We start from the raw sequence: 26,784 nt of genomic DNA on the forward strand, positions 1-26,784 counted from the left end.
GTTTTCTATGTATTGGTTTGGGTTCTTTCGTTCTTTCTTTTTTTCTTTCAAACAGCTGTGATCATCCTGTGTGTACAGTTGTGTATCCTACCTTATAGCCTCTGCACTTCCTCATGTTGTTAAAGACTCTTTGTAATCATCATTCTTAGGAGCTGCAAAATATCCGGTGGAGTGGATAGACTCATTCCCCAAGTATTGTTTCCACTGTTTGGAGGGGTGGCGGCAAAGAGGGGTGGTATGCATTTACAAATTATGAGTGTTTTTTCAAAAACTGTTTCTGATTCTGGAATGCTTCTTTGGAATACCAACTGATGCTTAATTGACATCAATTAAGCAATTTGTTCAAGAAACTTTCAAGAGACTGTTTCCTAAAATTCCCACAGATCTGATGCAGGTCATGGGACAGGACCCTACTGGATGCGTACCACATCATTGAATTTTTTTTTTTTTTCTTTTTGGCTGTGTTGGGTCTTCATTGCTCTGCGCGGGCTTTCTCTAGTTGCGGTGAGTGGGGGCTACCCTTCCTTGCAGTGCGTGGGCTTCTCATTGCGGTGGCTCTTCTTGTTGCGGAGCACGGGGTCTAGGTGCACAGGCTTCACTAGTTGTGTCACACGGGCTCAGTAGTTGTGGCTCAAGAGCTTAACTGTTCCATGGTATGTGGGAACTTCCCGGACCAGGGCTCGAACCCTTGTCCCCTGCATTGGTAGGTGGACTCCCAACCACTGCGCCAGCAGGGAAGTCCCCTTCATTGAATTTTGACAGGGCATTTTCACTGCCACCAAGAGTATGAGTCCCACAGCCCCATAGTCACCTGGACAGGGCAGGCCTGCCCACTGCTTTCTCACGTTCCCAATATGCTCAACCACTGTTTAGACTGGGGTGGTTTATCCTGCCTGTGAAATTACCTGCCTTTAGTGTAGTAGGAAGTGCCCTGGCTCTTCCTTTTGGCAGCTTGGGACTTGGGGCAATTTTCTTACATCTCTCAACCTCTTCTGGAAAATGAAGAGAATCGTGTATAAATTCACTTAGACAGTGTTTCTTCCTTCTTCCTGGAGAGTTTCATATTCTTCCCTTCTTCACCTTACATCCCCCACGAACACACACCCCGACTCGGCCCCAGCCCCTTCCAGCCTCCTGGCACCTGCCGGTCCCAGGCTGGGCTCCAGGAAGTGGCTCCCGCCTACCGAGCACCCAGGGATCACGTGACCCGGCTCCCCACCAGGGGTGACTAAAATGCCATAGGTGCTGATTATTTGGACTTCCTGGGCAGGGCCCGGCAACGGCCAGCGGTGGAGCTTTAGAAACAACAATAATTAGTATTTTGCAGAGTGTGATTCTGATTGCCTGGCCGAGGAGAGGGTCCCACCCTGAGCTGGGAGCTCCGTGGGAACTGCCCCGGCCACATTCCCCGGAAGCGCTTGCGCAATGGGCACCCGCGCCCAGCCGGCAGGGAATCCAAGGGTGCCGCGGGCAGGCAGAGGATGCGCCCCAGCCTACCTGGGCGCAAATACGCCCTGGCAATGCCCGGTGGGGTGTGGGAATGAAGTGTGGGAATGAAGTGACCGGAAAGGATAACTGAGGAGGGCAAAGGGAAATGAAATCGTCCTTTCCCCTCCCAACCACACCTCCCGGCCTTCTGAAACACCATTAAAACCTAAAAGAAGCAGGGGGCTCAGAGCTGTCCTTGCCCAACTCTCTCCTTTCATGCAGTTGGAAACTGAGGCCCAAGCAGAAGTGAGTTGGTCTACTTGAAGTTTCGATAAGAAATGACCAAATGAGAGTGTCAGGAGCTTTCGGAAGCGCTGTCCACGACATTGTTAATTGCGTGCGATTTCAGTGGCTCAGAAAGGCTTTCTGACCCCCCAACTCCCCAACACCTGAAATTCTACTTCACTTCTGTAAGGCTTTGATGCCCAGTAAAAGTTAAGCTTCCCCTGGCGGGGATCACTTTCCATGTCAGTAAGCAGTAGTTTCTGTTCCTTTTCTGAGAGCAGGTGTGATGGGGGAGGGACGGACATAAAACTTCACTGTGCCAGGAGGAGTCCTCTGATGACTTCCCAAATATGGTGTTTTCAGTTTTCAATACACTTGCAATGGCAATTTCCAGTCACCTTGGCAACAATGCTGTGAGGTGGGAGAACACTTAACTGTCATTCCCATTCATTAGATGAGCAAATGGAGGTCCTGAGGAGTTCAGTAACTTGCCCAAGGACACACAGTAAGTACCCAGACAGAGTTGAAATCCTGGCACTCAGCTGCTCCCCATAGCCAGTACAAGGGTGTGATGTTAGTATTTTTGTTGACTGGTTTATAGAAAAGCATTAAACAAGTCCTGGGGCTCAAGATTTGAGAGGACTTGGAGTAATATAGTGCAGAATGCCTGCCTTCTCTCGTTTGAGCCTCACCGACAGCTCTAGGCAAACATCATCCCATTTTCCAGAAGAAAAACCTAAGGCTCAGAGATTTACTAAATTCATTCAACTGTGAGGACCTCCAGGGCAACGAACTCGGTCATGTCTCTCTTTTTATGTCTGAGCCATAACTTTATCTATGAATGTTTGTTGAGTGTTTGCAGAAAGAATCCTAACACAGTCTGTGCATTTTACAGATGAGAAAACTGAGGTCTGCAGCATTAACAAATATGCCTGGGTCCCATAATTAGTGGCAGAGCCTGGACCTCAGAGTTCTCGATCCCCACTCTGGTGTCCTTTCCACTTCATTCATCCATTCATCCATTCATTCATCCAACTGTGAGAACTGAGCTGACACACCTCCAGGTACTGTGCTGGGCTGAGGATACAAACAGGACGGGGAATAGTGTGAGAAGAATTGAGTACTTGCTTTGAGTACAAAAACCTAAGGGAGGGGTGGAGTGCCAAAAAATAATATTTTAATGCAATATTTTTTAAAAATCACATGGCAAACTAAGGCCCATAGGCCTTCAGCCTATTTTTGTAAATAAAGTTTTGTTAAGATTAAATCCCAGTCCCTGTTTTGAGGAGCCCACCAGTTTCATCAGGGCAGAGAAGCCCAAACGGAGTATTTATTTACTTCTGCATGAATGTCCTCAGGAAGCAAGCAAGGGGTGAGGGGGAGTGCCGGGGCAGGGAAGGAAATGTGCAGAAGTCTAGCTGTATTCCAGCTGGGGTTATTAGGGGGAATGACAGCAAAGTTCTTTGGTGTAGTAGAGACAAGGTCACGAGGCAGGGGAAGGAGTGGTAGGTAAGCAGGTCTCAGAGATTAAGGAGAGGACAGAGTAACGCAGGGCCCACCAGGCTGAGAACGTCCTCTAAGGATTTTGGACCTTACATCACAGGCTGACACTGAAACAGGAGAATAAGACACAGACCAGAGGCGGCAGATCTTCCCTCAGAAATACATTCACACCACAATGAATATGTTTGGCTGGCTGTCCCTAGATGTACCTGGGGTATTTGCCCCCCTCTAGTCCTTGTCTGCCATCCTGGGGCTCTGTGGCCTCATCTGTGCCTGGACCTCTCCTAAGGGCAGAAGATGCTCACAAGCTGCTACTGCCTCAAGTGAGCTGCTAGAAGCCAGGGAACACCTTGGAAGAATGGGAGCCGCCATGGAATTCTCCTCACTTGCTGAGAATATTAGAAATGCATATTTAAAGATATTCCATGTGAATCAGAAGAGAGCCTGGCATAAAATAAATACTCAAAAAATGGCTGCTACTTTATGTTTATTATAAAAGTATTTTAAACAATTTTTAAAGTTATGATTTGAAAGACCCATGTTTGAAGGATGTTGTCCTTCATATGTTTGTCCTTCCTCATGTTTATGTTGATTGTTGATGGTTGCAAGATGTATCTGCTAGATCAGGCTGTCGGCTAATAGCTGAGAGGGTAGGGTGTTTGGGAGGGACTAGAATCCTGGGGAAGGTTTAATGCCAGAGGACTTCCTGGGCAGAGAGTTTTAAAGGAATTGATGAGAAGATGTCTGAAAGCATGCTGAATGACATGGCATCTGAAAGATGGAAAAATTTTGCCTACCTTCTCTGAGAATTAACTGATATCATATACATTAAATGGTTGGCATGTAACAAGAACCCAGTTAGTGGTGGATGATGAACGGGGGTGGGGAGAGAACAAGGGAAAGGGGCTGCGAAGCAGGAGACCTCGGTTCTAGGCACACCTGTGCCTCTGGTTAGCAATGTGAGACTTTGGGTATATCACTGGCCCTCTTGACACCTCAGATTTCTTTTCTTTAAAATGGATTATTCAGGTTAAGATTTCCACCTCTGAGAGTCCCTGATTATAATAAATCCTAAATAATAACAGCTATTGTTTATTACCATCTACCATATACCAAGCACTTTTCTAAGTGATAAACGTAACATCTCATTTGATTTTCACAACAAAGCTGTTAGTGGACTCCATTATTATTCCCATTATATTGATAAGGAAATAGAGGCTCAGAGAAGTAAAGTAACCTGTACAAATGGTAGCTTTAGTAAATAGGGTCTCTGACTCCAGGAAAGCAGAGAGATGCTGCCTCCTGGGAGCTGTCCCCTCTACGGAGAAGCATTTTCCCACATAGCTGGGACTGGTGCTGGCTGTGACTCCCTGGAGACACCGATGCTACAGGAAGGAGTCTGCCCTCCTTCCCGGCCTCACTGCCCAGTTTCTGCGGCAGCACCGGCCCATAACTTGAACATCCAACCACCCACCCACCCACCCACACTCCCACCTCAGCACTGACTTTCCCCAAAAGCTGTGTCACTCCCACCAGATGACAGGAAAAAGTTCTGTGGTTGAATCACAGTGACCACTTCCTGTTTCGTTCAGGGTCCCCTGTGCTCCAGAGCCCTGTTTAGTAATAAGAGCCATGATACGTATGACCCCCAGCTGCCAGGGAGGCTTAGTCACCCCTTCCTGTGCCCTTATCCTACCAGGTTGAGAGGCACCAGCTCTCGACTTCAGCCCTATTCCACAACCCTGCTATGGAAAGCCTGGCGGGAGACCCTGGTTGTCCTGGGGCTGGGTAAGGAGGGTAAAGAACGAGGACCCCATCCCTCCAGACCTGTGATGTAAGGCTGACGGGGACAGGTAGGCGAATGTTCAAGCCTTAGCCATGAAGTAAGGAGTAGTCACTGACCCTATGGGTGCCTCCTGGGCACCCACTCAGGGGATATTGTTGTCTCCAAGCACAGGGGTCAGGACTCTGAGTGGAAAGACAAACACAAACGAGGTTGTGTGTGCTGGGGGAAACCCCAATCCTCTCCCAGTCGCACAGAAAGGGCTTCCTGGAGGTTGACAAACTGCAAGGAACGTTGAGTGTGAGAGCGGAAGAAGTCACCAGATATTTGAAAGGCTGTCTGGTGGGGGACGCTTCCTCCGGGTAAATGCCGAGAGCAGAATCCAGGAATATTGTTTAAGATCTTTCGAAGTCTTAAGCCTCTAATGATCATATTTCTTGCCCACCCTCCTCCCAGAGGTAATATAAAATCAAGCAATCTAATTCCTAAAGAACAAGTATAAGGATGTCCAATAAGGTTCTGATTTTTCTCACAATGACCACTTTAGTGTTTTCGTTTCTTTTGTTTTCTTTTTTTAAATAGTATCAAATATCAATGTCCCTTGAAAATTTGTTTATGCTTTCAGATGCCTCCACTTTCTGATCCTGTCAGCCCGGTTTGGTCTGCCTGTTGGATGGGTGTCACTGGGCCACATGTGTTGTCTAATATAGGGAAGATCTTTCTCACCACTTGTGTTGTGTGACCACTGAGTGGGCTGCCCAGGGAAGGAGTGCCTGGTCCTTGGTGTGTTCCCACCCCCACGAGGTCAGAAGTCCCCAGGATGGGGATGTGTTGTGTGGGAACGGGAGTCAGGAAAGGGGGTGGCTCATTCTCTCAAGTCCCTTCCAGTCTGGTGATGCAGGGGTGGGAATTCCAAGCACTTCGGAAAGTAAGCGTTCCTCAGGCCCGCTCCAGGCTAGGGGTCACCAGCTGTGGGGATGGCCTCTGGGGTCCTGTTGGGGATTTTGAGGAGAAGAATTTCCCTTCCCCCAGGGAAGGCAAGCTTAGCCCCACCTTGGAGGCTTTGGGACCAGCCCTGCAGGTACATCTGGAAAACCAGCCACTGCCACAAGATGGTGCCAGTGGTGGATGGGCCAGGACCAAATGGGCGGGATTAAGGGGCATCTGGGCCACTAACCCAAGTAGTCTGTGTTTAGTCCTGTTTACACAAATGCTGCCCCCAGCTCCTCTGCTTGACAAGAGCTCCTTGAAAGTCACAGCTGCCTTATTGGTCCTTGTATACCTGGTACCAGCCCCCAGTTAAATTAATTGAACGAATAGAGTCAGGAGAAGTGGGGTGGCATATTTCTTTTAGGCAGTACATAAATGCACATTCTATAGACAATAAATAGAATGCTTTCTGATTGTTTAGTGACTTTCCAAAAGGATACACAGTAAACTGACCATGGCATTTGCCCCTGGAAGGGGAGACCAAGGGACGAGGTCTGGGGATAGGAGGGAGACTCTCAGTCACTTAGTGTCATTTTTATCATGTGCATTTATTACTTACATAAACTAACATAAAAATGCTGGCTTAAAAATTTTCCAAAGTGCTTTCAGCAACGACAGCAGGTGATTTAAGAAGTAGAACGGAAGTACTGGATTTTGCAAGTGCGTGACACTCCCTAGAAGGGGCTCTCAACTTTTACTCAACTTTATTGACTTTCAGTTTGCAGTTTTCACCACACTGCAGTGTTTATTGTCCAGGATAGAGCTCATTAAACACATCGGGTTAAAGGCGGGCTTGTGGTGAGGGCAGCAAGCACACTTTCCCCAAGAGAGGAGTCAGAATAAGGTACCTCAAATGACAGTCACCAAGATGACCAAGAGTTACTGGCAAAAGATTACCTTGCAGTCATGTTGTTTTTAAAGACAGTGAGTCAAAATACTTCTTTGTTAAATCAGTTATTCCAGACAAGCTACAGAGTAGATTTCATCGACACCAAGAAGTTTGCAACCATCCATGAAAAAGAGGGGATTTCCACTTCAAGGACCAATGCTGGGCCACAGAGCCCTTCCTTGACCTCCTGCTGACTCCAAGGTGAAACCCGCATTTCCTCCTGTCATCTGTGTAAACACTGGACACCTTGACCTTGGAGAATTGCTCAAACTCTCTGGGACTGAATTCCACAACAGCCAACTGGAAATTAAAATTCCTATACTCTGTTTTGTGCTCTGATTGTGATGCTAACAGGGTGAATCTATACATGTTTAAAATGCATAGAACTGGACTTCCCTGGTGGCGCAGTGGTTAAGAATCCACCTGCCAATGAAGAGGACACGGGTTCGAGCCCTGGTTCGGGAAGATCCCACATGCCGCGGAGCAACTAAGCCTGTGAGCCACAACTACTGAGCCTGTGCTCTAGAGCCATCAAGCCACAACTTCTGAGCCCGCGTGCCACAACTACTGAAGCCTGTGCGCCTAGAGCCTGTGTTCCGCAACAAGAGAAGCCACCACGATGAGAAGCCTGCGCACCGCAACAAAGAGGAGCCCCAGCTCACTGCAACTAGGGAAAGCCCGCGTGCAGCAACAAAGACCCAACACAGCCATAAATCAATCAATCAATAAATTTATAAAAAATAAAAGAAATAAAATGCATAGAACTGTATATCAGCAGAATCAACTTTACTGAACAATAATTTTAAAACAAAAAAAAAATTTTTAATCCTATGCTTTAAGTAAGATGCTCCTTACATGGCATCCTTTTTACCTGTTTATTCTCTCTGGCATCCAGTGCAAGGTCTAGTTCACGGTACACATTCAACAAGTTGTATATTTGTCGAATGAATGAATATTGGAAAGAGGAGAATGCTGATGGCAGGCAGGTGCTCAATTGTTGTTTGTTCCTGCAACCTTCCCTTTAGTCATTTCAGATAATAGGACACAGTGCAGGTTTCCAGAAAATACTAACCGCTTGATCAGTTCTCGGCCGTTTGGGCAATGTTTGACCCAAGGGGAGAGGAAAGGCAGCTGCTGGCATGGAGAGTGACCTCGGTGGTTTCCTGTGGCCATGGATACATTCTATATCGACCAAGTGACTTCTTCCTGCCAAGCACGTGGTGTGGATACGGAATCAATTTAGGCACATCTCTCTCCTTGGTCAACTCACATGACGGAAACCGAGCATTTATCTCAATGCCCTTGGGTTAACATACGCTGGGGAATCACCCAGCTTCTAGTCTCTACAGAAGTCACAGCTTATTTCAAATGACCCCCTGGGAATTAGACTAAAGGAGATTGGGCAGGAAACCAGCCAGGGTAGCCAGAGCCTGCCAGCGTGGACCCTGGGACTTGACCCACCTGTTCCCCCAGCCCTAATAAGCTCTGGAGGGACCAATTTATTCTAAGTAATGACAAGAGTGGGAATAATGAAATAGGAAACTAATGTATTAGTTTATCAGGCCATTCCTGAGTCCAGCAGCAGCAGTATTGTTCTTTGCTACAGGATAAGGCAAGCCGAGGCTACTATATAAGCAGAAGGTTGCTCAGAACATAGAAAGAGCACAGAGGGACCTGGCAACTCTTTACAAGGAAGCAAGTGATGTCGTAGAAAGAAGGTGGCCTTAGAGTCTGAAGCAATTGGTTTGAAATCATAGGTCCAGCACTTATGAACTGTATGATCTTGAGCAAGTTACTTAAAGTCTCTGTGTCAGTTTCTCTGTAAGTAAAATGGGCACAATAACACCTAACTCATACTGCTTTAAAGTGTAAATGAGATAACATACAGGAAGATCCAGGTACAAACTAGATATCACCCAGTGGTCACTTTCTTTTAATTATTTTTTATAGATAACTTTCATTTGCAAAGGTAACACATGCTATTTATTGAATATGGAAAATATGCAACAAGCCAGAAGGAAAAAATCAAAACCTCTCCATCATCAAGAGGGAACTGTTGGTAGTATTTTAGTATTTGTCCTTCCAGGCTTTTTGTGTATTATAATTTTTTTAAAACAAAGATGAGATCCTATGCCCACTCCATCTTCCAACCTGCTCTTTTCACCTATGAGTGTGTATTAACATCATCTCATGTCTTTAACTGGTCTTCTACAGCATCATTTTTAAAAAAATGTCTGGCATAGTGTCCTACCAGATAGTCATATCATCATTTATTCAACCAATCCCATATTGTTGAGTATTTTCACCATTATAAACAATGCCGAAATGAACATGTTAGCAGTTGAACATCTTTATTACTCCCCTATGATGAATTTCCTAAGGGAGAATTGTTGGTCCATACTTACAAACAGGCTTCCAAAAACTTCATGTCAGTTTGTGTTCCCACCTATCAAGTCCAGCAGTGTCCCCTATCTTGATTGTCGCCAGCCCTTCTTTTCTCTCCAGCAGCGGTAGCCTGATCACTTTCTCTTCTCCGTTCTAAGGATTTTTCTGTCCAAATACATAAATTTGGTCTCCCAGCCTCACAAGGCCTCTTCTACCTTGTCTAGTTCTGGAGATACAAACTCTGACTATCGTCTCCTGCCAGTTTTCCATCACAGCCACCAAGCCTTGCTTCACAGAGGACTGCTGATGATTAGTTAGATGACTGCTTATTTGCTATTGACTACATTTCCCAAATCTCATCAGCCTTGTTCACAAATCTCATCTAGGGTGAGTTATTTCCTTAAATGTTTTCCACAGATAGCTAATATCACTCATTTTCTGTGGACACTTCTGAGAGTGAGGCTCTGGCTTTCTCTCTAAAGCCAGGAGTTGGGGAGGCAGGCATTTTATCAGAGCTGAAAGTAGCAAATTTGGTTCCTGGGACAAATAACAGGAAGTGAAGGCTTAGATCAATGGAAGGGCCTCCGTGGGGAAGGGGCATGGGGGAAGCAGAGGTCCCATTTCACACACTGTCCTTGGCTTGTTGGCCCACATCAATCCAACCGCTGCTTCTGATGCCACGTCTGCCCCTCTGACTGCCTCCTTCTTTCCCTTAGGGACTCTCTTGAGATTACCCTGGACCCACCCACCGGGATAATCTCCCAACTCAAAATCCTTAATTTAATCACATCAGCAAATTTCCTTTTGCCATGTAAGGCTATATAATCATAGGTTCTGGGATCAGGACTTGAACGTATTTGGGGGTCATTATTCTGTCTACCTCACCTGGGTAAGCCATTTTCTCTCTCTGGCCTGAGTTTTCTCATCTGCAAACTGTGAGTCTTTGATGAAAAGCTCTCCAGATTCCTTCCAGGTTTGGCTGCTGGGAATATTTTGAAATGTGAAATGTAGGGTGGCTGAGGTATAGAAACTGCACTGAATTTCTCCTGGGTTTCCCTATTTCTTCCTCTAGGACTCCACCCTCTCCCCTAAGTTCTACTGATGTCATTTTTGCTTATGCTCCTATTGATTGAAAAAGCCCACAGAGTGTGTTTACTATGTTCCAGGCTCTGTTCTAAGCACTTTGCAGCTATGAAACCATTTAACCTTCATAGCAACACCATGAACGAAGTGCAGTGGTAATCCCTATTTTATAGAGGCACAGAGAGGTTAAGTAACTTGCACAAGATCCCAGAGTGGCAGGCTGAGGTCAAACCTCGGCTGTCTGACTGTAGATTCTGTACTCTTTTTTTTTTTTTCAGTACGTGGGCCTCTCACTGTTGTGGCCTCTCCCGTTGCGGAGCACAGGCTCCGGACGTGCAGGCTCCGGACGCGCAGGCTCAGCGGCCATGGCTCACGGACCCAGCCGCTCTGTGGCATGTGGGATCCTCCCAGACCGGGGCACGAACCCGTGTCCCCTGCATCGGCAGGCGGACTCTCAACCACTGTGCCACCAGGGAAGCCCCAGATTCTGTACTCTTAACTGCTGATGACCGAGCCTCTCAAAGCCCTTGACCCACAGTTATGTAGCCATTGTTTAAGTCCTCTACACTGTGAGCAACTCAAGAGGAGGAGCCTTGTCTAATTCTGTGACTCCCAGCTCTGATAACACCCTGGCACACAAAAGAACAACAACAACAAAAAAAATGACTGATTGAATGAATGAACATGGGCGTGACTACTTATCTACCTGAGAGTCTCCTACAGATCAGAGCCATGTTTGAAGGACATGAAAATAAACATTTATGGGACACTTCAAAAGAGAGCATGATCCTCACACCAGCTTTGGGTGGTAGGTAGTGTTATTAACGTCATTTTACAGACAAGTTAAATGCAACAGAAAGAGGATAAGTCACTTGCCCAAGGTCAGCAACTGGATTTGACTTGAGACCAGTTTGACTTCCACATTTGCATCATGAAGGTCAGCATGAACTCCCTGAGGCCTACATTTTTAAAGTTAGGACCTAGTATGACTCTGGACAACGGAAGAGCAGGAAGGAAGCAAAGGAACATTTTATTGGGCAACTATTATGTGCCAGGCCCTTGTGCCAGGTGCTTTACATAATATATACCATTTAGTCCTCAGAGTTACCTTATTGTCCCATTTCACAGATGAGGAAACTGAAGCTTACAGAAATTAAGTGACCTTCCTCAAGTCCATTGGTAGAGCCAGGATTCAAAACCAGGTCTGTCTAACTCCAAAATTCATGATCTTTCCGCTGTCACGAGGCTGCTGGGCCTCAGTTCTCTCATCTGTAGAATGGAGTTGGATGAGATGATCCCTGAGCTCCAGCTCAGCTTATTTTTTAAAGCCAGCACTCACTGTGTGCTTATCCTATGCCAGGCAGTGTGCTAAGAACTTCACTTATGTGATTCCATCCTCACGACACCCTCTGAGGTGCTACTCTTATTATTATTTCCACTTTCAAGTGGGGAAACCAGGGCTCAGACATAATGTCTGAAGTTACACAGCTACCACGAGGTCCAACCTGAGTTCTAACTGCAGCTTGTCTGATTCTTAAGTCAAACTCTTACCCATCCACTATACTGCCTCCAGCAGCCCCAGACAGTCTTTAAAGTGAGAACATCGTGTGTTCCTACACGAATCGGAACAAGGCTGGAGTAGGTGTGGCATGAGTTCCTCAATGCGTGGGCCCCTCTTCCTTTGGATTTCAAAGACTCACTTCAGTGAAGTTCTGTTAAAGTCAAAAGGTGACATGCTTCCATGGACAGTTGGCCAAGGCTGAGTCCAGCCCTGGCACCTCAAAGGCTTGGCTGTTTTCTCTAATCTTGTTATCAAGGCAACTCTGGATCACACTATGGTCCTACAGTTATTCTCTCTTTTTCTTTCTTGTGTTCCCACCTTTGCAAGAGAACACTTGAGAGACAGCAGCTCCAAGTGGCCCACTTGTCACCGATTGAAGGAGATGCTGACTTGAAATAAAAACAGTTGCCAGGACCTTCAAGGCCCCAAACATAAAAAGCTATATTCTCTAAACACCTTGAGAGTAGAAGCTCATTCACAGCTGTACCCGGAGCCTTACAAGGTGCTGGAAACAAGGTGATACTCAGCAAATGTTGAATGAACTAATTCGTGAAAGCAATTGCCTAAAGAAGTCAGCTAGGAAACTGGAATAGAGAGATGGGCTAAGATTTGTAGTGACAATCAGTATAAAAGTAAGTGTATGTATGTGTGTGTCCCCCAGAGCAACAGCTCAGTAACACCTGTGATGTGCAGCCTGTGTCCCTCTACTTCTCCACGTCTTATGAACTGGAACTGTCAATATAGATGGTTTCAGCCCACCCAGGCTTCAGGCCTGAGGAATGAATCAACCTCTCTCTCTCTCTCTCTCTCTCTCTCTCTCCTGCACGTGCATGCACTCTAAAATACACATAATATAAAACAACATCTTGCAAAACTCTTTCTTTACCCTTGTGTTGTCTCATTTTTACCTACTATCTTGGATTTTAGCTATAAATACATAGACACTGGGTTTCGAGCTCTTCATCGAGTCTTAGTGTGTTACAGTACAGTATTGGTACCAATAAACGTTCGCTGGGTAATTGATCTTGCTCTGTTTTATTTTTTCTCCGTACTTCAATCTCTTAGTTAAAGAGCAATTTTGGCTTTATGATACGCCCAACACTTATAAGTACTTCTTGACTGCCCTCTAGTGGGAAAGATGAAAAAGTGAAACTCAGAACAATGTTCATCTTTCCTGCTGGAATAAAGTTGGCCCTTTTTTCCTAACTTACTGGACTTCACATCACTCAAAATTGTAATCAACTGCTTCCCTGGTGGCGCAGTGGTTGAGAGTCTGCCTACCGATGCAGCGGACACGGGCTCGTGCCCCGGTCCGGGAAGATCCCACATGCCGCGGAGCAGCTGGGCCCATGAGCCATGGCCGCTGAGCCTGCGCGTCCAGAGCCTGTGCTCCGCAACGGGAGAGGCCACAGCAGTGAGAGGCCCGCGTACCGCAAAAAAAAAAAAAAAAAAAAAAAGTCAATAAAAAATAAAAAAACTAGATAAATTACGTTTAAAAACAAACATATAAAATAAAAACCTAATTGTTACTATCAGATTCAACAGACAATATTACCTTTCAATAAGCATAATCAGAACAAACATAACAAAGGAAAAAGTAAAACAATTGCAAAGTCTGTATGTGTTGTTCATTAAATGTGCATGTAATAACCGATTAATATAGACAATTGCTATTATGCGAATAACTTTTTTGTCATTCTTCAGTCATAACAAAAGAAAAATTATAAGTACGATATGTTTCCCCCCTTCGAATGAACATTATTTATATCAATATTGTGTTTTTAATGGACAAATACACATGCTTATGGCTTATTAGTCTATCTAATGCAGGCAGAATGGAATATAATGCTACTCACAAGGTACAATGTCTGTTGAAACTGTTTCTAAATTTTGTTTTAATAAGAGCTCTAGTGGAGAAACCAGTATTACAGAGGTTTGTTAATGGGAATGGAAGAAGAAATTTTAAAGCCATTCCAGGAAGCTCAAGATTTTCATCTTTCACTTTTACCCAAAGTGAAGCAAATGATTCTGATTTTCAAAATCCATCTTCAATTCTCAATCCATTGCCATTTCCACCAATTTATCCTGTAAGGTTATAAAGTTGAATCAAATTATCTTTCGATTAAAGCAAAGGTTTCTGGATCTGTAAATTTCCTATCATGGATCTTCTTTTGATGGAAATAAAATTTAAACAATTCTGTGAAATCTGTAAGACATTTGGCCATAACACTTCCCAGATGTGCAATATCAATATCATCACCTACTTTACTGATAATTGCTGTTAAATTATGGAGCATGTTATAACAGTCTATGGAAACTCTGTTCTTCCAAGCTTCTCAATTTTATTTTTGCTCTTCGATCCCATCTGCCATTGAAAATCATATTGCAGTCTTTCGTTGCTTAGAAGTAGTAAGATCATCAAAAATGCCAAAAATATTACACAAATAAACTAGTCTGTCATCCAAACCACATATTTAAAAGGTGGGGACCTTATGTAGGTGCGTTTTTCACTTGCTAGGAACACTGAAAGTTTGTTTCATATTCAGACATTGTTAATAGAACTTTCCCCTTCAGTAAGCATGGAATCTCATGCCTCATATCATACGCAATAATAGGTGTTTCCATGTTATCAACTTCCATGTTGTCACGTAATAAAGAGAAAAAAATCTCAAACTTAATACATCAGCTTTTGCATAATTCACATTTTTTTACTACGTAACTAGACACTGTAAATTTTTTTCATTGCAAAGCTTTCTTGATGAGGGAAGCCATGTGCTGATTTACATACTCATGCAAGCTCTTTAACTTGGGTAATAACTACAGAACGTTTTTCTGTCAACGCAGCTGCACCATTAGAGCATATTCCTACACAAATTTAAACTCAAACCACATTCCTTAACAGTGTAATCCTTCACAGTTTTATGTAGTTCAGAGCTGGTTGTGTTGTCATCAATGAGGCTGAAAAAAAATTCTTCCTCATATCTCTACAATGTTCAAATTGCATATACATATTTCAAATTAATTGTCATGTTAGCAGTATGTGTGCATTCAACAATTTGCAATGAAAAGAAATAAAAAGACTTTGCTACCTGTATTTGTTTTGTGAGTTAATCTGCCATGTCATTAGCTAGCTGCTGAATTTGTCCAGCTATGAAGAATGATATTTGACCTACCTTCTTTGCCACAAATTCACCCATAATTTCCAAGATTTTTGATACAGTTTTGCACTACTTTTTTTAATTTTAGCATCCCAAAGTCCTACTTTATTAGACACAATTAACAATGTTTATATGGGAAATTTTGAACCTCTGCTTCTATCAATTTTTAAAAATTCAATAGTCTTGCAAAGTATTCTTTAAGTTTTAAACTTATTCTTTTGTTTTCTTTGTAAATGCTACCTAAATTTGATGACTTTTTATTTATTTATTTATACGATTTTTAAAGGTTACACTCTATTTATATTATTACAAAATATTGGCTATAGTCCCCATGTTGTACGATACACCCTTGTAGCCTATCTTACACCCAATACCCCCCACCACCCCACCCCTATATTGCCCCTTCCCCATTTCCCCAATAGTAACCACTAGTTTGTTTTCTATATCTATGTCTTCTTCTTTTTGTTATATTCACTAGTTTGTTGTATTTTTTAGATTCCACACATATCATGCATAATTTGTCTTTGTCTGTCTGACATTTCACTTAGCATAATGCCCTCCAAGTCCATGCACATGGCTGCAAATGGTAAAATTTCATTCTTTTTTATGGCTGAGTAGTACTCCATTTTATATATATTTATATATATATATAAAATACATCTTTAGCCATTCATCTGTTGATGGACACTTAGGTTGCTTCTATGTCTTGGCTATTGTAAATAATGCTGCTATGAACGTTGGGGTGCATGAATCTTTTTGAATTAGTGTTTTTGGTGATTTTGGGGGGGGGCTATATAGCCAGGAATGGAATTGCTGGGTCATATGGTAGTTGTATTTTTAGTTTTTTGAGAAACCTCCATACTGTTTTCCACAGTGGCTGCACCAATTTACATTCCCACCAACAGTGTTGGAGGGTTCCCTTTTCTTGCATCCTTGCCAACATTTGTTATTTGTTTTCTTTTTGATGATAGCCATTCTGACAGGTGTGATGTGATATCTCATTGTGGTTTCGATTTACATTTCCCTGATTAGTGATGTTGAGCATCTTTTCATGTGCCTGTTGGCCATTTGCATTTCCTCTTTGGAAAAATGTCTATTCAGTTCTTCTGCCCAGTTTTTAATCAGGTTATTTGTATTTTGATATTGTGTTGTATGAGCTGTTTATATATGTTGGATATTAATCCCTTATTGGTCATACAATTTGCAAATATTTTCTCCCATTCAGTAGGTTGTCTTTTCATTTTGTCATTGTTTTCCTTTGCTGTGCAAAGCTTTTAAGTTAAATTAGGTCCTACTTATTTCTGCTTTTATTTCCCTTACTTTAGGAGATGGATCAAAAAAAGAATATTGTTGTGATTTATGTCAAAGAGTGTCCTGCTTATGTTTTCCTCTAGGAGTTTTATAGTACCTGGTCTTACATTTAGGTCTTTAATCCATTTTGAGTTTATTATTGTATACAGTGTTGGAGAATTTCTAATTTCATTCTTTTACATGTAGCTGTCCAGTTTTCCCAGCACTACTTATTGAAGAGACTGTCTTTTCTCCATTGAAAATTCTTGCCTCCTTTGTTGTAGATTAATTGACCATAAGTGCGTGAGTTTATTTCTGGGCTCTCTATCCTGTTCCACTGATCTATATGGATGACTTTCTTTATTAGCTTCATTTGCTAGTACATCTCTGCAGATAACATACCACAGTTTTAGTGGTTTAGTATCAGTTATGTCCACAAAAGTGAGCTTAACACATGAAGACTTATACTTTCAAGTAAAACTGATACAAATTCTTTTGGTTTTAATTTCTTCAGAATCACTTTCACAGTCATCATTTGTTTTATTACTGCTGCTGTTGCGTGTTAGGAAAAGTATGTCTTTTCTTGATTAAAAGAAGTCAAGTGAAGAGTGTTTTGACAACTGTAAGTTATAGTTAAATATTATTATGAAAATAATATGCCTTCCTAATTTAGCTAATATCTACAAATTTTAAACATACTTTTACAAAAAAGTTATATTTAATAAGTAAAAAATAACAAATTATACAAAGACCTAAATGCTTTTATTTTCTCAGATTTTTGTATGCATTTGGTTTACAGTTGACCAACTAACCCTTAAAATATCACACATGGTAATATTTTCCTACTATACATACAGCTCTCAATACACCTAACTCATGGACAGCATGAAACAAGTTCCCTGATCATGCACTGGACGTCAAATTGCATGAGAGTTTCTAAACACCTGCTCTTCATCCTGTACTGCTCTCCACATGTGCTGCAACAAGCAGTTCGTGGGCTGCAGGGAACTGAGTATTGACCAGAAGACTTAAGTGAGTTGCCCAAAGTCCACTGGTGAGTAAGTAGTGAACCACCTTTCTCCTAATCTAATGCCCTCTTCATTTCCCTCTCTAAGGAAATGAACAATTTCTTCACCCATTAAATGGTTTTTGAGAGGATTGGATGAGATTTATCCATGAAGTGTCTGCACAGAGTCTGCAGGAGAGTAGATGCTATGACTATGACTATCAACTCACTGTGTGAGGGAGACTGGTATCTCACCAACCAGATTCCTAACCCTCACTCTCTTCCTCAGGACAAAGTCATGCGGGGAGGGGTCAGTTCATTGGCACCGTTCAATCAGCACAGATACCCACCAATGCTCTCTTTCCCAGTCCTTTCCTGTTTGAGAAGGAGCTTCCATTTGAGATCTTTATCTTCAGTTCTCCATATGACACAAGCCTAGGAATGGTGTCCTCAGGAGCTGTGCAGTACAGTCTACATGGTCGTACTTGGCGGCATTGTCTAGAACAGCCAGGACCAAGCCTTGGCACTGGGACACAGTCTCCTTCCAGGTAATAGACTCACCGGCTTTCCTCCCAGGGAAGTCATTGTGGTGACTATAAGACCAGCTTAGATAACATAATCAAGATCCCAATGACTGTCCTCTACTCCTTTCACAAATCAACAGAAGGTAACTGTGACTTCAGACATGATCTGCAAAGAGCAGAGATTTTATTTTGTGACTTCCGATTCTTTAGCCCAATAGGTACCTGTAGTTGATGTTTACTTGGATGTCTGGTCCAGGACTGGTGGCACTTGATTAGTTTCCTTCTCTGGGATGCATAAAAATACGGGATGAAGGCAAACCCAGTGCCCTGGGCAACAAGAGGCAAGGTCAGCTAGGTATAAACTTCAAAGTGCTTAAGCATATCTTCCTTCCTTTTTTGCAGAACCATGATTGTCACATTTTGTAGTGAATGAATGAATGAGTGAAAAACAATCAACACCTGAATGTATAAGTCACAATGTAATTCCAAGGGACTGCATGATACACCTTGAAGCAGCCAATAGTCTGACCTTTAAGGAGTGTGAAATGCAGGTGGGCTAAAAGCATGGGGAAACATTCAAAGGCAACAGAAGAGTGGTGATCATTTTGAAATGCATAGAAATATCGGATCACTATGTTGTACAGCTGGAACTAAATAGTGTTGTAGGTCAATTATACTTCAACTGAAAAAAAAAAAAAGGCCGGTTGCAGAGAAACGCACACACACACAATGGAGAAGAAAATTCTGCAACATGCTCCAACATGGATGAACCTTGAAGTCTTTATTCTAAGTGAAATAAGCCAGTCACAAAAAGACAAACACTGTATGATTCCACTTGTATGAGTTGTCTAGAGTGGTGAAATTCATAGAGAAAGAAGGTAGAATGGTTGCCAGGGGCTGGGGGAGAGGGAAATGGAGAGTTATTATTTAATGGGTAAAGTTTCAGTTTTGCAAGAGGAAAGAGTTCTGGAGATGGATGGTGGTGATGGTTGCACAACAATGTGAATGTGCTTAATATCATTGAACTGTACACTTAAAAATGGTCAAGATATGTAAAATTTATGTTATTTGTATTTTGCCACAGCTAAATATGTCTTCTCCATATTTTAGCCTACAGAATACCCTTCAATTATGAGGACTCCTTTTAAACTGCAAAAAGTTTCATGGGGCCTGTCTTCACCTTCTAGCTGTTCATTCTTCATGCATTCAACAAAAGGCATTATTTCAAACCCTGATAGAGAATAGAACGACCAAAAACTACTATAACATTTATAATCCTTTTGAAGGGATGTGTATATTTCATTTATTACAATAGCATCTATTGAAAACAATGATGCTAACAGAGAAAGAAATATTTTTTTTAATGTATGAGAAGGTGCTAAACCTTACTCAAAGAAATGAAAATGCAAACAAAAAGACATTAAAATATCATTTTACATATTTCAGATTGGCAAAGATGAAAAAGTTTGATAACACTTGGATTGGGGGAATCATTAACTTATCAAATTATTATTGATCACCTATTATGAGTCTATGCTGGACACTGAGTAATTGGCAGTGAACAAAGTAAACAAAAATTCCTTCTTTCCAGGAGCATACATTCCAATATGGGCACAGGGGTATACAGTAAATGAAAATGGAAAAGAGAAGAAAAGAGAGACAGAGAGGGACAGAGAGAGAGTGTGTCATATAAGGAGTCCTCTAAAGAAATATAAAGCAGTGTAAAGTATGGTAAGTGACCAAAGGGTACTGTTACTTTAGATAACGTGATCAAAGAAGACTTTGCTGATAAGGTGACAATTGTGTAAAGGCCTAAATGAAGTGGGGGGTAAGTCTTGGGGCTGTCTGGTAGAAGTGTTTTCCAGGTAGTGTGGAGTGGTCAGGTGACTCCTTTCACAGATACCAATTATAAAAATTGGACTAGGGAATTCCCTGGCCATCCAGCAGTTAGGACTCCGTGCATTCACTGCTGAGGGCTTAGGTTTGATCCCTGGTTGGGGAATTAAGATTCCACAAGCCATGCAGCATGGCCAAAACCAAAAACAAACAAACAAAAAAAACTGGACTAAAAGTTAGGCAATAGTTTCTTAGATATGGCAACAAAACCACAAGCAACCAAAGAAAAAATAGATCTATCAGGTGACATTAACGTTTAAAACTTCCATACTTCAAAGGACATTAACAAGAAAGTAAAAAGACAATGCACAGAAAAGGGAGAAAGTATTTGTTAATCATGTATTTGATAAGGGTCTAGTATCCAGGATATATAAAGAACTCTTACGATGCAACTGGGTCCTCTCTTTGGGTCTCAACATGCTGAAATCAAGGTGTCAGCCAGGTTGCAATTTCATCTCAACCTCAGGGGCCTCTTCCAAGCTCACTGGTTTGGGGCATAATTCAGTTACTTGCAGTTGTAAGACTGAGGCCCTCAGTTCCCAGAGGCTACCTGTTATTCTCTGCCATATGGCCTTCTCCACAGCTTAAAAGACCAGCAGGGGAGCATCTCTGGCTTGGAATCTCTCTGACTTGACTTCCTTTCTGATGCCCTCTTTTGAAGGGCTCACCTGATTAGGTCAGGCCCATCCAAGATCATCTTTTTCAAAACATTAACTCAAAATTGCCTGATTAGGGATCTGAATTACATCTGCAAAATCCCCTCAAGTCCCTTTGCCATATATGGTAACCTAATCCCTGGAGTGATGTCCCATCGTATCCACAAGTCCCATCTACACCCAAGGGGAGGAGATTATACAGGGCATGTACACCAGGGGACAGAAATCTTATAAATCTGCCTGAAGGTGAGGGAGAAAGTCAGATAGATATGTTAGGGAAGAGAAATGCAGGCATCAGGAAGGGCAAGTGCAAAAGTCCTGAGGTAGGGGATACCTGGTACACTTAAATGCACCTAGAACAGAGAGGGGCAGTAGCAGGAGATGAGATCAGAGAGGCAAAAATGGGCTAGTTTTTTTTTGGAAACTTCTAGGACTTTTATCCCCCCAGAATGTTTTTATGAAAATTTTCAAATACAAAAAAGTTTAAAAATTTTTACAATGAAATCCATATACCTTCCACTCAACTTTCCCATTAATGTTTTAACTACACTTATTTCATCACATCTGTCCATCTGTCTACACAGCTAATTTTGGGGGGATAAATTTCCAAGTAAGTTGCAGACAACAATACACCTCCCCCTAAATACTTCAGCATTCATTATCATTACCTAGAATTCTATATTTAGTATGTTCTTTCTTCTGATGTAAAATGAAGATACAATTAAATGCAAAATTCTTAAGTGAATAGTCATGGAGTTTTGATACACGCAGAAACCTTGGAACCAAAATTCCTATAAAGATATAATTACCATAACCTTTCCCCAAATTCCCTTACGATCCTTCTCATTTCTCCTGGAACCTCCCCTAAGTAATCATTACTTTTTTGATTTTTTTTCCCACCATGGATTTGCTTCACCTGTTCTAGAACCTCCTTTACATAGAGGCATGCAGTATGTATTCATGTAGATAGGACTTCTTTCACTCAGTTTAATATTGTTGGGATTCATCAATGGTCATTGCATGTATCAGTAATTCATTTCTTTTTGTTGTCAATATATATACCTCAGTTTATTGATTGAGTCATCTGTTGATATACAAATCATGTTGGACTTACGTTTTCATCTTAGGCAAATACCTATGGATGGACTTGCTAGGTCCTAGGGTAGATGTATATCTAGTTTTATAAGAAAGAAACTCCGTATCCGGCCGCTGCCACGAGAGAAGCTGCCGTCAAGTCCGCGCATCTGCAACGGATGGTCGTGCGGAACTGCTCCAGCTTCTTGATAGAGAGGAACAGCAGACGTACAGCACTGAACCCAATAACCTGAAGGCCCGCAACTCCTTTCGCTACAACGGGCTCATTCACCACAAGACTGTGGGCGTGGAGCCGGCGGCGGACGGCAAAGGGGTCGTGGTGGTCATGAAGCGAGGATCCGGCCAGCGAAAGGTAGCCACTTCCTTCTTGCGGACCACCATCAACAAGAACGCCCGGGCCACCCTCAGCAGCATCCCGCACGTGATCCGAAAGAACATACGGATTTGCGTATGGCCGTCACCCGCAGAGCCAGCGCTATCCTGCGCAGCCCGAAGCCTGTGATGGTGAAGAGAAAGCGGACCCGCCCCACGGGTCCTGACAGATCTATCCCCTTCCCCAATGCAATAAAGCTGTCAGCTGACTGGCCTCAAAAAGAAGAGAAACTTTTTGCAAACTGGTTCTACCACTTACTTTACATTTCTATCATGAATGTATGAGTTTCAGTTCCTCTAAGACCTCGCTCTAATACCTTTAGTGTTACCAGTATTTTTAATTTTAGTCATTCTGATGCGTGTATAATGGTATAAAAACAAATCTTAAGTGTGCTGAGTTTTAAAATGATCAGAGATTTCAGGGTCTTGAGAATTGTCTCTTTGGGAAGGTGCCAAACAAAGCTGAAGTCTGTATGTTGAAAAGTATAAAATATGAAGTTGCTTTTGAGAAAGTTGATTGAATGAGGTTTTGTTTGTTCTTTAGCCAGAAAAACAGATGATACAATGTCTGCATTAAATGATTTTTAAATCAATAATTCTTTTTGTCCATCTGACTTTCAACCTGGAAAAAGAAATTTAACTTTGGGCTACAGGCCAAAAATTTGGGAAAAAAATCTTGGTCCTGAGGTTAGGGTCTTTAAATCTTGCCTATAGCAAAAACTCTGGTTCTAGAAAAGGTGCGGGGAGGAGGTAAACCTCCCTCTTCTTAGTAAATAACTCATTTTTGCATTGTGTTGCTTCTTCCCCCCACCAAAAACCCTTATACTGTTTGGCGATTTTGCATTAAATAACTTTTAAATTGTAGAACATTTTAAAATACCAATTAAATTGGAAATTTTATCATCTTATTGGTTAAAGAATGTAATTTTGTGCTTAACTCTGTAGTGATAGTTATTACAGAATGCAAAATCGAGAATTTGGAAGAGGGCATATTTGATTCCAAGCCAGAATTTGAATTTCTGCGCTAACCTAAATAGCTAAAGTTTTGAGTAAAGATGATATAAACATGAGATTTCAATAGCATATTTGAAATTATAATGTATTTTAATTATATATACATATATAATTTTATATATACATATCACTGGTGACTTTTATGGAATGGTTCTACAATGACCCAGATAATTTGTACATTATATAAATCTGCACATGACCTAAATCTGGGTATGGTTGTGTGTGGGGTTTTAAAATTAATTTATTTAATTTATTTTTGGCTGTGTTGGGTCTTCGTTGTGCATGGGCTTTCTCTAGTTGCAACCAGCTGGGCTACTCTTTGTTGCGGTGCGCGGGCTTCTCATTGCGGTGGCTTCTCTTGTTGCTGAGCACGGGCTCTAGGTGTGCAGGCTTCAGTAGCTGTGGCACATGGGTTCAGTAGTTGTGGCTCGCGGGCTCTAGAGCGCAGGCCTAATAGTTGTGGCGCACAGGCTTAGTTGCTCCGTGACATGTGGGATCTTCCCAGACCAGGGCTTGAACCCATCTCCCCTGCACTGGCAGGCGGATTCTTAACCACTGTGCCACGAGGGAAGACCTGGGTATGGTTTAAAAATCCATAATGAAAATTTTTCTAGTTTTTTTTTTTTTAGCTTTATTGGGATATATTTCACATATAATAAAATTTACCCGTTTAAAGTGTACAGTTTTTAAATTTTTTTAATTGAAGTATAGTTGAATTGTAATGTTGTCAGTGGTTTTTACAATGTTTAAAAAGTTGTATAACCATCATTACAATCTAATTTTCGAATATTCTGAAAACCCTTCCCAAAATCCTTCCCCAAAACCCATTTCCCAACCTTCCCACCCAATCTGTAGCCCCAGGCAACTACTAATCTATTTTATGTGTCCATGAATTTGTCTATTTTGGACTTTTCATATAAATGGAATCATACAATATGTGCTCTTTTGTGACTGGATTCTTCCACTTAGCTTAACATTTGCAAGATTCATCCATGTTTATTTGTGGGGTTTTTTTGGCTGTGCCACGTGAGTTCCTGGACCAGGGATTGAACCCGGGCCATAGCAGTGAGTGTATGTGGCAGTACAGTCTTCAGCATGTATTGGTATTATTTTTTATTGCTGACTCATATTTCATTGTATGGATAGAGCACATTTTACTCATCCATCAGTCGATGGACATCTAGGTTATTTCTACTTTTTAGCTACTATGAATAATGCTGCTATGGACATTCATACACAAATTTTTGTGTGGAAGTTTTCATTTCTCTTGGGCATATACCTAGGAATGACATTGCTGGGTCATATAGTAATCCTATGTCTAACTTTTTGAGGAATAGCTAAAGTGGCTGCACCATTTTACATTCCCAGCAGTAATAGTATAAGACGGTTCCAATTTCTCCATATCCAAGCTGACACCTGTTATTGTCTGTCTTTTTTGTTTTAGCTATCCTAGTGGGTGTGAAGTGGTACCTGACTGGCTAATGATGGTGAGCATCTTTTCATAAGTTTACTGACCATTTGGGAAAATGTGCATTCAAATCCTTTGCCCATTTTTTTTTTTTTTTTTTTTTTTGCGGTACACGGGCCTCTCACTGTTGTGGCCTCTCCTGTTGCGGAGCACAGGCTCCGGACACGCAGGCCCAGCGGCCATGGCTCACGGGCCCAGCCGCTCCGCGGCATGTGGGATCTTCCCGGACCGGGGCACGAACCCGTGTCCCCTGCATCGGCAGGCGGACTCTCAACCACTGTGCCACCAGGGAAGCCCCCTTTGCCCATTTTTAAACAGAGTTATTTGTCTTTTTATTGTTAAGTTATTAAGTTGCTAAGTTATTGTAAGAGTTCTTTATATATTTCAGATCCAAGTCCCTTGTCAAATATATAACTCACATTTTCTTGTCGTTTTACTTCTTTTGAGGCACAGAAGTTTTGATAAAGTATATATTTTTTTCTTTCATCACTGTACTTTTAGTATCATATTTAAGAAACCATTGCCTAATCCATAGTCACAAAGATTTACTCCCATGTTTTCATCTAAAAGTCAGACTCCCTAAAACTGCCTTAAGGCCAGCCAAGATAATAAATTAGAAGCAGTACCACATCTTGGACAGAATGGTGGAAATGAGTGCCACTCTCAAAGGTTTAAAGGATAGGGGGGTGGTACCCATTAAATCTCCATTTAATTCACCCGTTAGGTCCTTGCGAAAACCAGATTGATCCTGACAGACAGTGGACTAACAGAACTTAAGCGAGAAGTAACTCAGCTGCAGGGCTGGAGGTAGAATCCTTACTAGAAGAGATCAACACAGACTGGCAGTTATTATCCCGCAAAATGTATTCTTTTTCATCTTCATCTGGAAGGAGCGGAGCACTCCCACGGTGCCTGCAGCAATTCACATTCAAGGGCACATTACTTCTTTGCTCTCCGTCATTATATAGCCTAGAGTGCTTAATTCTCTCATCATTGAGCAGATTATCATGCTGGTCCACTATACTGACACCATGTTCCTCAGACCTGGGAGGGAGGAAGTGGCAAGTATACTCTGAATACCCTCTTGAAGGGCTCCAGAATCCACTACTGTGGCATAAAAATTATTTTGAGCTTAAAGTACTTGAGTTCCTGAAATCTCTTATCTGCCTCCCAAAAGAGCTCAAAGTAACTCAACTGTCATAAATCCTCTCTCCGGGAACTCACAGAGAAGTCTGACTCTTATCACTGAGTAACACCCAAACAAAGTCACAAAAACTAGCAGGTCTCCCATCTGATCTCCTAAGGGCCCATTTGACTTTCCTAAAAGTCATTTGTTTTCCCTTATGTGCTCTTTCTCTCCCCCTTTTCACCTTCAAATAAGTCATTTGTTTTCCCTGAAGTGTCCTTCTCCCTTCATCTATTAAAACGGTATATAAAGAATTCTGCCAGCACTAAGAGGCGCTGACAGGGATGAAGTTAAGAGGCTACTAGAAACAGTTCAATCTAGAAAGAATAAGGTCTAGAACTGCCAGCCGCAGCGCGGGAGGGATGGCGAGGACCAACCAACTTGAGTGGCTGCTGAGTGGCAGGTAATTTTACAGGGACCCGGAGATCCAATTTCTAACAGTATGTTTTTCCCCTACGATTGATAACATATCAGATACACCCAGGGTTGCCACTAGCACTTCGTATGTTTTAGGCTGTTATAAAAAGGGAGGGGAGGGGAGCTTTTCATCTTACCTAAATCTCTTTTTGTTGCAGTTGTCCAACTGCCTAGATTTATAGCAGTTGGCAGAGCAGTAAAAATCGCCCGGGGTATTAATAATTATGACATTATTAAAACTAATTTTCGAGCGTCAAGTCCATTTGGGGTGTCCTGCGACTGGGCGGTCCAGACCCAGTGGGAGCAATTCTAAATTTATAAAAGTTCCCAAAGCGAGAGAGAATAGTGGAGGAGCAGGGATTCTGCACACCGAATCCCACCCGCGTCCAGTACGTTCCGTGTTCGGGGACGCGCGCCAGCACCGTATTTCCAAACAGCCCGAGACCACGTGAGCACCTACCCGCGCCGCTACTGGCCCTTAGACTCCCAGTCTTAGCTTTGGCGCCGAAGCTTTCCCCCCTTGTGGTCGAAACCATTGGCTCCACGCTCGGAGGGAATACGGGCCAACCTCACGATCAAGGCTCTTGTCCGAGTGAAGCTTCCGACTAATTCTCAGGAAAAACTCATCTAAAAATTGAGGAATCAAGTGAAATTCACCTAAAGACATTGAAGAAGGGCTCCTTGTTCCAAAAAGAAAGAGCAGATCTGACTTTGATTCCCCCTACGCTCCTTGGGGGCTGCGAGGGTGGTTCCGTCCGAGGCGGGGACTCCGCCTCCTTGGGCGCCGCCATTTTG

At 42.5% G+C, this 26,784-nt stretch overlaps 1 pseudogene; it reads left to right on the forward strand.

Moving 5' to 3' along the window:
• Positions 1-22,249, forward strand: part of LOC101272921 (60S ribosomal protein L28-like) — a 33,578-nt pseudogene extending 11,329 nt beyond the window's left edge.
• The last annotated feature ends 4,535 nt before the right edge of the window (positions 22,250-26,784 follow it).

This window comes from Orcinus orca, chromosome 14 (assembly GCF_937001465.1).
Source record: "Orcinus orca chromosome 14, mOrcOrc1.1, whole genome shotgun sequence".
In the NCBI taxonomy this organism is placed as follows: domain Eukaryota; kingdom Metazoa; phylum Chordata; class Mammalia; order Artiodactyla; family Delphinidae; genus Orcinus; species Orcinus orca.